The sequence below is a fragment of the Labrus bergylta genome, chromosome 20 (genome assembly GCF_963930695.1).
Source record: "Labrus bergylta chromosome 20, fLabBer1.1, whole genome shotgun sequence".
In the NCBI taxonomy this organism is placed as follows: domain Eukaryota; kingdom Metazoa; phylum Chordata; class Actinopteri; order Labriformes; family Labridae; genus Labrus; species Labrus bergylta.
Window position 1 is genome coordinate 23,252,627 of NC_089214.1, and position 16,700 is coordinate 23,269,326.

Sequence of the window (16,700 nt, forward strand, 5' to 3'; positions counted from 1 at the left end):
TATGTCAGGGTTTGAGGCGGAGGTGACAGGTGATGTTCAGGTGAGATTCTATTAGAAGTTTGAGATGCTGATCTGTGATTTAACGACTGTAAAGCTCTGAAAGTTTGTGGTCATTTCTTTTTTTTTTTGAGTTTGAAACTTTCCATCAACTTTAAGATATCGGCTCATACAGTTTTCTTTCAACCTGTGGATTGGACCAAAGTGATTCCTTTAATTCCTGAAAACAGCAGAATCATTTCAGAGAGAGATGAGTTACATGTTGCTCCTTTAATGACGTTGAGGGGAATAATGACTTGATTCGTTTCAGACGATGTCAGTCTGGATTGTGGACTGTGGCTAACGTTAGCAGAGCTAGCATCACCAGCCTGATTTTTTATTTTTAATGTTTTTGCCATGTCACCCAGACCTCATTTTAATGATTTGCTTTTTAAGAGACACCGAGCTGTTCACCAGAAAAGTTCACATCCAGGTTTACTAATCAGAGCTGTACTTATGAGGACTGAAAGTCCTGCAGCACATCATCGCTCGCCACCCTGAGAGAGCCGTTTGTTTGTTTTCACAGTCTGACTTTACTCGGGTTCCAACTCTGCACAAGCTTTCATCGTTCTAAATATCATCTCTGCTGGCGTTTTGGTGGTCTGATTGTGCAAAAACACATATTCTTGATAATTCCCTTGGTATGATGCTGTGTTGTTTTGATCATATGTTGTCGTGTGAGTTTTTCCAGCCTGCAGGACGCCGCCCGTCTCGGCTCTGAAGGTCAGCGGGGGTGTTTGAGATCAGCTCTGTGAGCGGGCTCAGGTAGAGCACAACAGTGTGTAATCAGAGGGGATTAAACTGAAACACATTTTGATTCACCTTCATCGTGGAAATATCAGCTCGCCTGGAAACACACACAGGACACACACACACACACACACACCTGGTCCTCCTTTTCTCCAACAATAAAGACATAAAGACACATTATCGGCATATATAGAATTATTTGCTGACACACAAACATAGACAAACACATACACACACACACACATTTTGTAACCCTGCTGAGGTTCGTTTCTCCTGTTACAAAGATAGTGTTATTGATGTGATGGGTCACATTGCAATTTAGAGGCAATTAAAAGGTAATGAATGTGCTCAATTGAAACCTGTGCCTGCAGGGTATTAGCAGTGCATGGTGGTGCGTGCGTGCGTGCGTGCGTGCGTGCGTTTGTGTGCTGGACTCAGTAAATATCTTTTAAAGGTGACGGCTGTTATCATATTGTAATAGTTGTTGTTGTATGTAAATCTGTTGATATTGAGAGAAACACATTCTGCTGTGTGTCTTCATTACCTTTAAAACACTCATCGTTCAGGTTTCTTCCCCCTCTTCTGTCCCGTTATACAAACTTATTATCGGTGTGAAATTGAGTGTGGTCGTGGTGGACAGTTACCGACCCTCTTTCTCTCCTCGTGTCTTGACGTGCACAGAGTGCCAAACACTCTGTGACAAATTCATCTCCCACTAATCACCTTTTCAAGTGGAACCGCTTTTAGTCTTTCAATTAGAGACTTTCAGGAGTTGGCGTCACGTCTCACGGAGTAGAATCATATTGAGAACAGGATATCATTCACAGAGTGTTTCACATACAGGAAGCTGTCAGTGTTTTCTATTCATGTTTTTAGTGGATAAATATTTCCCTTGTGCAGTTTATTTTAAAGGTGGAGTCAGTAAACTAGGCCCCTCATCCTGGGCTCATCTCCCCCAGAAGCCCCACCCCCTGCAGGATGTAGTGTGTACATTTACTGCTTGTACCTACACTGCAAGCTACTAATGCTAGCACAAGCTAACGGCTGGTGTTTGTCACCTGCCTGTCCAACAGGAAGTAGACCAACTCCACGTCCACGGGTAAAAGACAACACAAGGTTCACCCTCGTTTTAGAACGAGCTTTATCCACTTGGTGTTTCTCCTCACTCTGATTATATTTTCTCTTCTTTGCTGCTACGTCCACGTCCGTCATGTTCAATGAATGTTGAATGTTGAATGGCGTCCAATCACTGAATTGTATCCGCTCCTAAACTCACCTGCTGCGCTGTCATTGGCTGGAGGAAACACACCAGCTCCGCCCAGAAACGTCCCGAATCAACCAGAACAAAGCAGAACAGTAAAATCCAGTCAGAGGACAGAGTCTCTGCAGACACAGTCACCACCACACATGTATGGAGGCCCAGAAGGGACGATGGAGCAGCTTCACTTTAGGAGAAGTCTGTCTTTTATTTTGGAAGCCCCTACATAAGTCTGTATTTTATTTTGAAGGAGAAGTCTGTATTTTATTTTGAAGGAGAAAGCTGCTGACTCTGTCTTTAAATTAGATTTGAAACATCGTAATATATTGAATCTTAAAACCTCATTTTCATCACAACAGGATCCATTAAAAACATTACCATCATGTCTTGAACCAGGAAATGATTGGTGTTCATTCCTCAAGGCTCATCATTAGCTGACACATTTTTAACCTTTAAACGCTGAATGCAAAATATCATCCAAACATGTTTGAAATGAAATGTTGGCGTGCTGAAAGTGGCCCTGTGAATGACTCCAGCATCTGTCTGAGACGTCTAACAAGCCGACAGGAGGAGAGGGGAATGTTTTGGTCATGTGTTTCTCTAAAGACACGATCGCTGCCATTATGAAGGCGGGAACTTCTACTCATTTTCATGTTCATTAGATCTCCCTCACCCTCCAAACCTCACCAGGTATTTTTCCCTAACTGCTCTCCTAGGTGTTTTTAATTAGTGAGGAATCCTCGTTATGCGAGGCAGATGGCACAATCCTCCGTCTTTTGTTGGAAGTCGCACTAATTAGGATTCTCTGCAAAGATGCGTCCAACCAGAATCCTTAATAAGGCAGCCCGTTAAGCCCAGTAATAAGACGCCTGATGTCTCCAAGTGCTCACCTTGAAACTCCAAAATAGAAAGCAGTCAATTTCTCTGCTCACGCCTTTTAGTCAACGCTCTACGTCTTGGTGTTTGAGCGTGTCGGATGTAAATGTGGACAGACTTTTTCTGCGTTTGGAATCAATCTGAAGAGCCGCTCTTTAAGATGCATGTGAATGTCTGTAGTGTAAAGACTGTGACCTGTAGAATGATCCCTGGTTAAATAGATATCACTGTTCAATTAAAGCCAAGGGTGACTCAGAGAGCCAATCAGAAGCCACCAGAGATCGTGTTCTGGCTTTTGTGTGAATGGAAATAGCTCACACATCAAACCGGCACATGTCCGTCCTCTCTCAGCCTGCCAGAACTTTGAAAAAAAAGACTTTGAGGAGGATTCGGAGGCGCTGTCATCTGCGTCCAGAGACCCCCTTCTGAACAAGCACAGATGGCAAATTAAGTCAAATATGGCCACCAATGAGTCTAAGTGAATGTTGGCTTCCTGCACTGAACTGAGTAATGCTGGCTGCACGTTAAGAAAATTCTATCATTCACACTCTGCAGAGAAACGTTCACCTGATTTATCACCTTCACAGTCACTCCCGTTTATTAAGGTGACGTTCTTTCGAGGTTACACCTTCATGACGGATGATAAACGTCAAAACAAACAAACTACAAAGAACCGAGAAGTTTGTGAAATGAAAACTATCTAACCACATTTTAATGACTGTTAGAGAGATAACAAGATGATCAGTGAATAAGTGACGACCGTGCAGATAAACTGATCCTCTTCATTCTGAAAGTCTGACGGCGTTTTCACATTAGTCAAGGCACCTGAGCTCAAGCAGCCTCGAGTCGGGAGTGACCCTGTTATTGTCGGGATGGAAGAATTGGACCTCAAATGGTCCCGATCATCCTGCAGTGTGAGCAAGGCTTAAAATAAAACTGAGTTCAACTAAACAGGTTTTAACTTTAAAAATAATTATCACGTTAATCTGAAAAACTAAGGAAACGTTGAGTTTACACATCTATGATCGTAAAGTATTCAAACTTTCATACCTGTAGCGCCACCATGTAGTCAGTTATGCCTAAGCAATTAGCTGAAGGCCAACAGCTCTGGATGACATTTTGTTCATCAACCAAAACAACAACAACAACAACAACAACAACAACAACAACAACAACTCTTCTTAATGCTTATATGTTTTTTATTCTTCTTTGTATTTAATAACCGATGTCATCATTTCTGCACTGCAGTAGTAATTATGACGCACAGTTATAAGGAGGTTAGGAGTTAGGAAAGGAGGGTCAGGTGTAAGGAGAGAGGAGGGGTTGACAGGTGTAGGAGGATCTGAAGGGGTCAAAGGTCGGAGTTCATTTGAAAAAATTAACAAATCTCTTTCTCAAAGACGGCTTCTTCTCTTTCTTCTGAACCTCCTCCTCCACCTGGTCCTCCATCTTCACCAGTCTCTCCATCAGGCCGTCCATGGACGCCGCGCTCTGCTTCTCTTTGACCTCCAGGCTCGTCTTTATGACCACGATGGAGTGAAGGAGGGAGGACTGATCTCTCTGACTGTCCAGCTCCTCCGTTAGTTTGATGGTGTTCTCCTCCTGCTCAGCCAGGAGACATGACCTCTCCTCGTCCCACTGACGCTGCTGGCTCTGCAGGTTCTTCACTTCAGTCAGTGCCCTCTTTAGAGCGGAGGTTTCTTCTTGTTTAGTGAAGCGTGCTTCAGCTTTCTTACATCGATCTCTTTCAGCTTGTAGAGCATCCCGTAGAACTTTGTTTTGAAGGAGAGCTTCTCTTTCTGCTGACGTCTTCTTTGACACCTCAATGAGGAGAACCTCCTTCTCTTTAGTCGCCTCAGCTGTGTGAGCATGGAGAAGGTCCTTTAACAGCTTTACTTCCTCCTTTAAGGCGGCCTTTTCTGACTCCAGTTGAGTCACTTTGTCCTCATTTTTAGCCATGAGCCTTTGAAGGTCCAGCTCAAGGATTTGAATCAGACCCTGGTTGGTTTCCTGGAGGTAGATTTCAAGGTTATTGGGGTTCATTCCATCAGCAGACTGCTGTTGACTCTCTGCAGGCTTTTGTTGTGTCATGACAGCCTGCAGAAAGTTCTGAGGAGTCTGCTGAGGGTCCTGTGAAATGACTGCAGGTCCAGGAGACCCCTCAGGCTGTGGAAGGGGCCCTTCGCCTGGCAGTGGAGGGAAGTCTCCTTCATCAAGCTGCAGACTCTTGACCTGGTCGATCATCTCTTGGAGAGTTATTCTCTTCCAAGGATTCAGTGGTAGAGGGACATCCTGTGTCTCCTGCTCTGCAGCTTCATCACATTGAGGACTCTCTCTCCTCTCTGGTCTGCAGGCTGCTGGTTGGACAGGCTCATCGTTAGTGACCTTGTCTTCCAGCTCTGAAGGCTGCTTTTCAGGCTGAAACACTGCAACGTCTTCATGACACTCAGCAGGTTTGTCTGAAAGTTGGAGGGCTCCAGCTCCCTGCTTCCAGGAACAGATGAGGAACTTGTTCTTTATTTTGTTCCTGCCTTTCTTGGGATTGGTTTTCACGCTGCTCTCCATTCTATCTCTGTTTGAAGACGCTCTGCTTTGCTCTGTGTCTCTTTGTGTCTCGCTCTGTTGGCTGCAAACTGTCTGACTAAAGAATCTAGAGGATGTCAAAGATGTTTTGGAAGGCGCCATGGTCATTAGAAGGGCTCTATGACGTCACAGGACAGAGAGTTCTACATTCTTGTTTTTATTATCATTTAAACATTGTAAGAGTAAGAGCCCCCTTACAGGACCCCCATGTCAGAGTTATGTATTCTATATCACCAAATAAGTTGAACTTGTTCATTACAGCGTGTCCTGACAGCATGCTACTGTAGTAGGTTGAAAACACTACATATAAAGTTTTTATTTAAACAGACACCCCCCTAATTTTTTGTAATATTTTATGAGCTATTCTAATTGTAATGACAGATTTCACATGGTAATATTCAGTTTACCCAGGAGATGCCGCTATTATGCCACTGTGGATTCCCTAGAGAGACGTTATCACTTAGTCCTGCACATGCGCAGTTCAGACAATAAACGAGCTGACATGAGCAAGACGCTAAAAGTTTGTCCTCTTACCATTCCACAGGTAATATGAATCTTTATATCTCAACTTTAAGCTAGTTATGTATCTAATGAACATGCAGTTTAATTTCGCTGTCATGTTGTAACATGAGCTACAGTTTTATATGTTTGTAAGATCAGTTTGTAGCTGTTTGTCACCACATGTAGCATGTTGCTAAGTTTAGCCTCGCGAGCCGAGTGAGATGAGTAGTTTCGTCAGTGTAAGTAACTCAAGTAAATGTAAAGCAAACGTTCCGAACAAGAGGAATATATGTTTTATACATTGTTAAAAGTATTAGCTTCAATAACTTGTTCGTAAAATTAATGGTGATAATGATATGATTTTACGTTCTGTTTCACATGATTGTTGAACGCTACTGTGACGCAGCGGCGCCATTTTCTTGCACAATGGTTGTGTACAGAGACCCGGGAAAGTGTGTTGTTTGTAATTTCATGTTTATGAAGCTGTATGTGTAAAAGCTTAGTTAACTGTGAGACTAGGAGCAGAAGTCTAAGTAAATGTGTATAATGTCATTATATTTTGATATCTTTGTATTGTGACTTGTATGTCTGTCTACATGTATTTAATTGAAAACTATTTTGAAGTATGTGAATGTATATTATGTTAAACAGTATTTTATTTTAATTTGTATTGTCAAAGAGTTTACTTTATTATTTGATGAAATGTGTTGGTTAATGGAAAAGTTGATGTGTCAGACAATAAACGAGCTGACATTAGCAAGACGCTAAAAGTTTGTCCTCTTATCATTCCACAGGATACGCAGTGCTTCCCAGCCTGTGTAACCTTTGCTGCCGGTCCAGATTTCCCCTAGGTCTGGTGCCGGTAACACTACACAAGAAAGCATCAGCGACAAAATCAGCTTCATTCTATCGTTTCCTATTGGAGGGTCCGAACTGCCGCACCATTTTAACCCTCATGCCCCTTTTCTATTTTACTCTCTGTCGCTCGCATGGACGGGTGAGGAACGAGGAGGGGGCTGCTACACGGCACTGACCCTCTCTCCCCTCCCTCAGCAGAGCGTGTTAGCGTGTTAGCTTGTTAGCTTGTTAGCATGAATAATATCCACATTATGATTGAAATGTTGACCTTTGACCTGTTTCAACAACAGAAAAAAACGTTATTCAGCTCATGGCGAGCCGTTCATTGACGAGTCTCTGAGTGTTGAGATTTGAGTCAACAGCTCGTCAATACAAAACACCACACTTCAGATTGTCTACCTTCAAAATAAAAGCACCAAACTTCAGATTGTCAACCTTCAAAATAAAAGCACCACACTTCAGTTTGTCCTCCTTCAAAATAAAAGCACCACACTTCAGTTTGTCTACCTTCAAAATAAAAGCACCACACTTCAGATTGTCCTCCTTCAAAGTAAAAGCACCACACTTCAGTTTGTCTACCTTCAAAATAAAAGCACCACACTTCAGTTTGTCCTCCTTCAAAATAAAAGCACCACACTTCTGTTTGTCCACCAGCCTGTTTTTACAGCAGAGATTAACATGTTTACAGCCCGGTTCAAAAAAACAAATAGGTCTGATTAGCTCATGTCTTGATCGGCACACTTTTCCAACATGTAGACCGCCATCGACTCAAGTATGGAAAGCCGATTGAAGATTTAATAGATATCCTTGATATCAAAGCTCAGTTTCCTGTACTAGTGAAGTCTTTGGCCACACTAGTTTACTAGTAGAACGTTGAAAGACTTACTAGTAAATTAGTAGAAGGCAAAAAGTCCTACATGTTAACTAGTAAGGTGCAAAATATCTACTAGTTAACTAGTAAGATATATTTTGTGTCTACTAGTTAACTAGTGAGCCTAAAAATGTTTACTAGTTAACTAGTAAGAGCAACAATGTCCACTAGTAAGCTAGTTTGACTCTTTTTAACCTTACTTGTAAACTAGTGAGGTTCAAAATGTTTACTAGTTAACTAGTAAGACCCAAATGTCCACTAGTATCACTATTGATGCGGTTACAAATTTTACTTGTTTACTAGCGAGGCTCTTAAAGTCCACTAGTTAACTAGTTAGTGCAAAAAGCCAACTAGTAACACTAGTTCAGGACATTTTAGTGCTACTAGTGAACTAGTGAGGATCAAAATGGTTAACTAGTTATCTAGTAAGAGCCAAAATGTCACTAGTTACACTAGTAGTACTCTTTTTGGCATAACTAGTTAACTACTACGGTTTTAAATGTTAACTAGTACTACTAGTGAAAGCCAAAATGCGTACTAGAAACACTGGTTGAAGTACATGCTAATGAGTGGGTGGGATCAGGGCACTCTCTGAACCTTATCATTGGTTCTCCATATAGACCTCCACCTTCCACAAATTTAACCCTTTGTAAGAAAGAGCAAGTGCTGTGAAGCAACGGCTTCTTCCCTACTTTCCATGGAGAGTAAAACATGAAAATTATATATATATATTAAATGTTAGAATTGTTTTTTTAAACTTAAAATAAGATAGAAGCTCATTTTAGAACTGTTCTCATGATTTCCTTTTTCCTTTTTTATCCCATCAAGACAGTATTTACAGAAAACATAAGAAAGAGTACATCTTAAGGTCAGTAGAGTGATAAAAAACAGCCCAAGGTGCAATTGTAAGTTAAAAATGAATGTGTAAATATTTCATATAAATTCATGCTGTTTTTAAAAAGGAAAAAAGTTAATCAGATAAAATTATGGACTTTAAAACAACTGGAACTTGATACAGAATTTATGTTCGTTTTAATTTGGCCTAAAGTCGGTAAACTAAGAAAAATAAAGGGATTCAAGATTAGGGCCACGTAAAAGGAAAAAAAACTAAAATTTAGAGATTAAAATAGTTAATTTATGAGAATAAAGTAAAATGTACGAGATTAATTTCTTGTTTAAGTCTATATCAGAAGAGCAGCAGCCGCCTGTTCGAAAATGATAAACGTGGAGCATCTTGTTATAGTAAAGGTTTGACAAATAAGGAAATAGGCTCCTTCCTTGTGTAGTCTGTAAAAACAGTTGGACAAATATATCCGATAAGTTGTTTTATCGACACATCATCATCACATTGTCATAAAATATTAGGACCCTGAAAAGATACTGGAAGCAACTGTAATTTTCCAAAGAAAGAACCACACTGACTTGGATGAAATTGTCTCTTTTGTGGCAGAGGAAAATGCTTTAGGGGTTCTCCTTTCATCATTTTTGCGCAGGCGGAAGGCTTCTCTATGATAGGCTACAACCTAAAAATGTACATTTTCGTAAATTTATGACTTTATTCTCCTAAATTTACATGTTTATTCTCATACATATACAAGATTAATCTCAAGTATATATTTTTTTTTCTGGCTCTACTCCATCGTATAAATGCCCTAAAAATGTAATTTTATTATGTAAAGTGAAGGTTAAAAATTTTACTACTTGCAAATGCCCCACAGATGGGGCTATACTTATATATACTGCTAATGTCTACAGTACTAGTACTACTAGTTGACATTTAGGCCTTTACTAGTGCGACTAGTAGCACTAGTCACACTAGTAGCACTAGTCGCACTAGTAGCCAGAGGTGTAAAGTAACGAATTACATGTACTCGCGTTGTAATTGAGTAGTTTTTTGGTGTACTTAGGCTGATACTTTTTAAGTCATTTTTAAAATTTGTACTTTTACTTTCACTTAAGTAGGTTTTCTGTTAAGTATTGTAACTCGCTACATTTTAAGAAAGTAAGTAAGAAAAATAGGCCTGCTGTGAATGATTTTCCTTCATCGCACCCGAGCGATGAGAGACAGAGAGAGAGAGAGAGACAGAGACCCTTTTCTTGGCTCGGTGCCACTTTAACTAGCACGGATAAGCACCTCCACTACAGCGGGTCTACCTGCTGAAGGTGTTTATAGACTGATGTCTCATTGTCTTAAGTCCAAGATGATTAAAATAAGTTGGCTGTGGCTCTAACTCTTGGGCAAAGAAGTGGCTGAGAATGTTGTTTCTCACTACAGCCTTCGCAACTACAATCGCCGGTGCAGCTCCGTGAAAGCTCTGCGTCATAAACACATTTAGTTCCGGAAAGTCTTTCACAATAAAAGTCCCTTATTACCATCTAAGTGATGTGCTTTTATTTTGAAGCAGATGAATGAGGAAGTTGGATGTTGTAAGCAGCTGCAACTTAACACATCTCAGATGTGTGAAAATAAATACTTAAACCAAGAAGATTCAGTTAGAAGCTTCAGTAGCTAATAGGTAAACAAACAGAGACTAAAACATCTAATATTTAAGCTCATACAGGTTCATTTTAAAACAATAAATGGATTATCTTTCATCTCAGGTTTAGTTGCGGCTACATCAGCCTTTGAGGCTGCATTTGAGACTAAGAATAACAAAACTAAAAACACTAAAATACTCTACACTGTTTATGATTGAGACAAAGTCCCCTTTAGTATTTTCTTAAATAGTTTAAACATTTCCCTTCATAAAACAGCTGAATACTTGAACATATAATATATTATATAAGATAATAGTAGAATATATTAGTACTCTTTACACCTCTGCTAGTAGCACTAATAGCACTAGTACTACTAGTTGGCATTTTGGCACCTACTAGTACTACTAGTTGACATTTTGGCTCTTACTAGTAGCACTAGCAGCACTAGTACTAGTGCACCTAGTGCTACTAGTAAGAGCTTAAATGTCCTCTAGTAGTACTAGTACTTTAGGCATTAGCAGTGTATATTAGTATAGCACCATCTGGTGGGCATTTGCAAGTAGTATCTTAATTTTATGCTTTAAACATAAAAACATGACTCCTCATATGATAAAATAAATCTTAATGTATGTTGCTTGTGCACTTATCTCAACTGTAAACATAAAAGGAAGACAGTCAAGTATGATCAATCGGGGCGCGCTGGTGGCGCAATGGTTAGGGTGCGCGTCCCATGTATTGAGACTCTCGTCTCAAGCGGTAGGCCCAGGTTCACTTCCACCTGTGGCCCCTTTCTGCATGTCATTCCCCACTCTCTCTCCCTGGTTTCCGACTCTATCCACTGTCCTCTCTCTGCATTAAAGGCACGAAAAGCACAAAATAAATCTTAAAAAAAAAAAAAAAAGTATTATCATATATATCTTTACAGCTGGGCTTACTCAAAGCTAAACCAAGAAAAATTGAGCAAGTCCATAACATATCAATCCTGCAACTGACACCTAATGGCCGAAATGCATATCTCTCTGCAGCTACTTATTGTATAAGGTTTATTTATCCAGATGTAAGAGGCTGACTTTATATTTATAAAAAATAAATCATGACAACATTTATTTCAAGTTTCAGGCTTGTTACTTTTTTCCTATTATATTTTCTTATTTGTATTAGTTTTATAATTCAGTACACACTTGTCCTAAATCCTAAATATTTTATATAATATTTTGCATGATCATCTAGCAGATAAACTAAATATAAACACATTTATTTCATGTTTTTTAGTTTGCAAGGTTCAAACTAGTATATCTTTCATATTTTATATTGCCAAATTTTCAATGGCAAGAAAAAAGCAAGAATCCTTAACATTAATGTTGTGCGACATTTTATTTTATTCTATCATACTAATATATATAAATATTAAGTGACTGAGTATTGACAAATACTGCAATAATCAATAATCATTAGTGATTTTTAGAACAAATAAAATGTTTAAAAAACTAAAAAGTTGGACTAGAGATCAAAACGTCTCTGTAACATGAATAACAATGTAACATCAGATTTGGATTTAATCTGTGCATGGGTCATAAAATGGGTCTATCAAAGGGCATTCAGTGAGTTACCATTTAGTGATAATATAACATGAAACAAATGAACAAACCTTCAGAAATTAGTGCTGGTTTAACCCTAGGTACTATTCAGATCTGGCCCTTTAAGGCTGGCAAAATCGTAGGTTTGACATTGACCAGTCAAAATCCTTGTCCCGCCTGCTTCATTATCATGCGGTCAACTAGTGCTACTAGTCCTACTAGTGGACTGCCAGTTGACCTTTACAAGTTAACTAGTAAGGACCAAATGTCCACTAGTTACACTTGTAAAACGCATTTCGACTTTACTAGTAAACTAATGATGTTCAAAAAGCTTAACTAGTTTATTACTAAGGGCATACATGTCACTAGTACCACTAGTTGCAGTCTAATTGAACTTACTAGTTAACAAGTAGGGCTCAAGATGTTTACTAGTAGTACTAGTAAAAGAAAAATGCACACTAGTATCACTACTTTGGTCCTCAAGGCCTTACTAGTAAACTAGTGAGGCTTTAAATGCATACTAGTTAACTAGAACAAGTCAAAATGTCTACTAGTTTACCAGTTAGACCATGTGTGACCTTGCTAGTTAACTAGTGAGGCCAAACACAGTTAACTAGTTAATAAGTAATTGCAAAATATCCACTAGTTGTACTAGTAAGGGTCTTTTTGGCAGTACTAGTTAACTAGTTAGATAAATTGTCAGTCACAAGTTAACTAGTAGTCAACAGATCAGACTACTAGTTGACATTTGTGTTCAACTAGTTAACTAGTAAAGGGTTTTAACTGTTCAGCATGTAAACTTGTCAAATTATATCATTCAACTAGTTTACTAGTCAAAAGCAAATGTCCACTAGTATGCTGTTTTGTCTGCAACTAGTTTACTAGTGCCACACAAAGTCTTCAACTAGTTTACTAGTGACCTAGAAAGGTAAAATACATCTTCACTAGTGTTACTAGTTACCATTATGAGATTAACTAGTTAACTAGTTAGCATTTGTGTCTAACTAGTTAACTAGTAAAATGAAAACAGATATCGACTAGTAAGCTAGTTCTAATCCTACAATCCAACTAGTTGACTAGTGTGCAATATGTAAATGCAGTGGGTGGGATTATAACCAAATCCTGGGGTCCTGATTTGATGTTATTTTTGTTCTTGATTTTTAGAGCCTATCGTAAGCCTCAATCCACACTTATCCCCCACCTCCTCGTTATCATTTTGTGTAACAAGTGTTACTAGTGAGATTTTAGATCTAGCTAGTTTACTAGCAAAATATTTAAGTCTTACTAGTTAACTAGTACGACTTGCAAAAATGATACTAGTGCAACTAGTGGACATTTGTTCTCTTACTAGTTAACTAGTGAACATTTAGAGCCGCACTAGTTAACTAGTAAAACCAATAAAGCCATCTCTAGTATAACTAGTGGACCTTTCTGCTCTTACTAGTTAACTTGTAAAAACTTTTTATCCTAACTAGTTAGCTAGTATGGTCCATATATATGCCTTTCTAGCTTACTAGTGGACATTTTGGCTCTTACTAGTTTACTAGTAAACGTGTTTAGATGGGGGACGTCACTCAGGCTTCAAACATCTGTGTGTGTTTTCCTAATAAAGCTTTGGCAAAGGCTAAAGATGTTAGCGCTATATTGTTACTAGCACGGACATCTTGAATGTATGACACTGACGTGCTGAATGTTTTGTTTTGCACATGCTGCTCAAACAAGAAATGAAGTTTGCAGCTTTTCAGTTCTTATGTTTATATCTTTTTCTCCGTCTCCTAAAATATGATCGTAACACTAAAGATGATTGACAGTCTTTATAACAAACACAGCGATTTCAGCCGTTGTGATTCTTATTGGTTGCTTACCTTGGGAAAGGACAATATATATAAATCTCTAGACGTCCCCAGTGCTCGATCAATAACGGTTCGATAGCTCCTCATCTCCCCGGTGTACTAATGGCCGGAGCTGCTCCAGAGACAAACACGCCTCGGCTCACAGAGACGCTCTCTGAGCTCTTTCTTCAGCTGTGTGAAAAACTCCAACAACAAAGACTTCTCTGCACAGAGCTGAATCACTTGTTTAGTTTGGTCCGCTCTCTCTGCATCTCTTTTATTCAGCATCAATCTCTTCCTCAAAAAGAGCTAACATGGACGTCTTAATCCCAGAGAATAATGCAGCCCTTAGTTCACTTTTCATTTTATAATGGGGAGGCTGAACTGAATTTAAAGCCTGAATCATTTTCATAAATCTTCATAATGAAGTTCACTCTTCTGTTGCCTCTAAATGTCACACCTTGAACTTGAAACATGGCGCCTTTCTCTCAAACCAATTAATCTTTAGGATGAACTCGTCCCTTTCTCTCAGAACAAGCTCGCTCCATTAGCGTCCGTCTTCTGTCTGACGGAGCTCCAGCACTTCGTCTATGATTTCACCCAACAATCCCACGACGTCAGGAAGTAACTCTGCTCGTATTTCATTCAGACAATCTGCCCAAAATTAACAAGTGAACAAAGGAGGGATAGAAAATGCACCGCTAGTTCCTTCTCAAACGTTTGCTTTGTAGCGTTTAATCGACTCAAAGACGCCATGAAAACATCGATCATTGGACTGGTCTACATTTTAAGATGATTGATATTAAAGCTTTAAAAAACATAATGTCCTCGGTCATATTTTCAACCAACAGCTGCCGAGAGATAAACTCAGAGAGCAATGTTTAAATTGCACAAATACGATGCAATGTAGTTGTTTAATTTAGACGGTATGAAAGAGTTTGAGTTCTTCTGCAGGAAGGAACTTTATAAGCTCTGAAAAAACCTCCTCAAACTTCACCGTCATGCTGGTAGCACACGCTCTGCCACTCAGAAGAATCTGAGTGAAACAAACTGTTGGAGGCTGATCAGTCAGATTCCACGTCTTGTTTTTTTTTAAAGCCACCTTCAGGGCGGATAATGGCAGGCTGCTGTTTGCTCCTCTTACTCAGGAACATTTAGAAACTGGAGTTTCTGAGAACTTCAACAGATCTGTTGAAGCCACAGAATGTAAATATTAATATTTGAAGCCTGAGTGACGTCCCCTGTCTGTTCCTGCAGGGGGCGCTGGAGTCCCATCGATGGCGGTCTCCATGCTGGAAATGCTGTCTCAGTCTAACTTTCAGTCAACCTAACGACAGGCTGAGAGCTGGAGCTGAGGCGGGTTTTAAACCTCCTGACAAACTGTTACACCACGCCCACCTGTCAATCAGGTCAGCTACACGCCTTATTGTGAATAACTCTTATCCTTCATCAAATCAAAACTGATGAGTCATCAAAACATTCACCCCCCCGTACAGTGTGTGTCCATCGAGACATGAGCTAATCACACCTATTTGTTTTTTTGAACCAGGCTGTAAACATGTTAATCTCTGTAAAAACAGGCTTTTTAGAATGGGTGTGTATGTGACTTCCTGTGCTTCTGCAGCCAGCCTCTAGTGGACACTGGAGGAACTGCAGGATTTTACACTTCAGCATGGGCTTCATTGTTCAACACTGGAGGTTCCTGCTTGTGTTGATGGCATTAGTCCAACAACTGTTACAAACTTATTGTGGTCCACCTCATTCCTGACGAGGACAGAACACAGCTGACTTGATCACTAAGTAGTAACTTAGTGAGTCCTCTGTTTGCCTGCAGCTGCAGAGGAAATAAAGAGCAGCCTGTTTGGTCTGCAGCATGGCGATGTTTGATGCTAACTCAGGAGATCAGACGGTTCTTTATTTTTTTACATCATGAGCATCAAACTGTTTATTTCCAGTGATCTCTTGAAAAGAGATGAAGCCGGCCTGATTTCACCTTTTTGAGCTGCAGCATTGAAAGATTTCTTTAAAAACAACTTTACAAAGAACCTGTCTGTTTGTGCATCTTCTTTGATGAGTCCTCGTGCTAAAAACTTTTCACCTGCAAAAGAGACAGTGACTCTTTTAAGCTGCCACACGAACAGATGTTTAAAATCTTAATATGTGTAAAGTGGGAGAGAGCTGACACATAAAGACAAATGATAACCGATTCAACAGTTTTTTTACTGCAACAATATGACCAAAACAGCTTAACACACACTTAACAGTTCATTCAGCAACAACCTGAGCCCTGACTCTAAAGTCTGGACACCTCACTAAATCTCTCTCCAATCAGTAAGATGTGTAGTGAGTGACATGATAGGTATCTTACTATCTGATCAGACATTAAGGAAACATGCTATGTTGAAGTGCTAGCTTCTCTGACAACAATGCAGCAGCCAGTATGTCCTCCTTCTAACTTTAGATTCTGCTTCTGAATGCTCTGGATTTGTTTGGACCAGAGAAGGTAGATGGTTTTAAGGCACCCCCACACGTTTTGGACGCCCCTCAGTTTGTCAGATATGAGAGCAGTTATCAGGTCAAACCAACAGGTGTTGCAGTGATGGAAGCGGTCAAGAGAAGTGGTTCAGATAGAAGTGATTGTACCCGACCTAAAAAGCCTCTGCATGGCGTTCCACAGAGTGCATGCTTGGCTGTCCTTGGGGACGCAACAGATCATAAACACGCGCTGGCGCTGATGTTCTTCCGAGCAGATTGGATCCCTCTTCACAAACCTCACACCACAGGAACAGCTGCAAAATCATCTGTAGAACCATAAAAAAAAACAGAGGAAGAAGTGGGGATTCCCCCGTCATGTGACCCCCGCTTTAGCTGACCTGTCGGATGTTGGAAGCATCACGTGAGCAGATGAGAATCTTTAGCTGAACTTCTTGTCAGCCCGTCGTGTGACTTGGTGTGAGCCTTGAATTCAGATTTGTGGTGATAATGAGAGCACTGAGGAGACAAGTGTGAGAAGGTCTCACCTTGAAGTACCACTCGCATGTCCCCATGAGCTGATTTATCTTCAGGTCATTAAGTCGCAG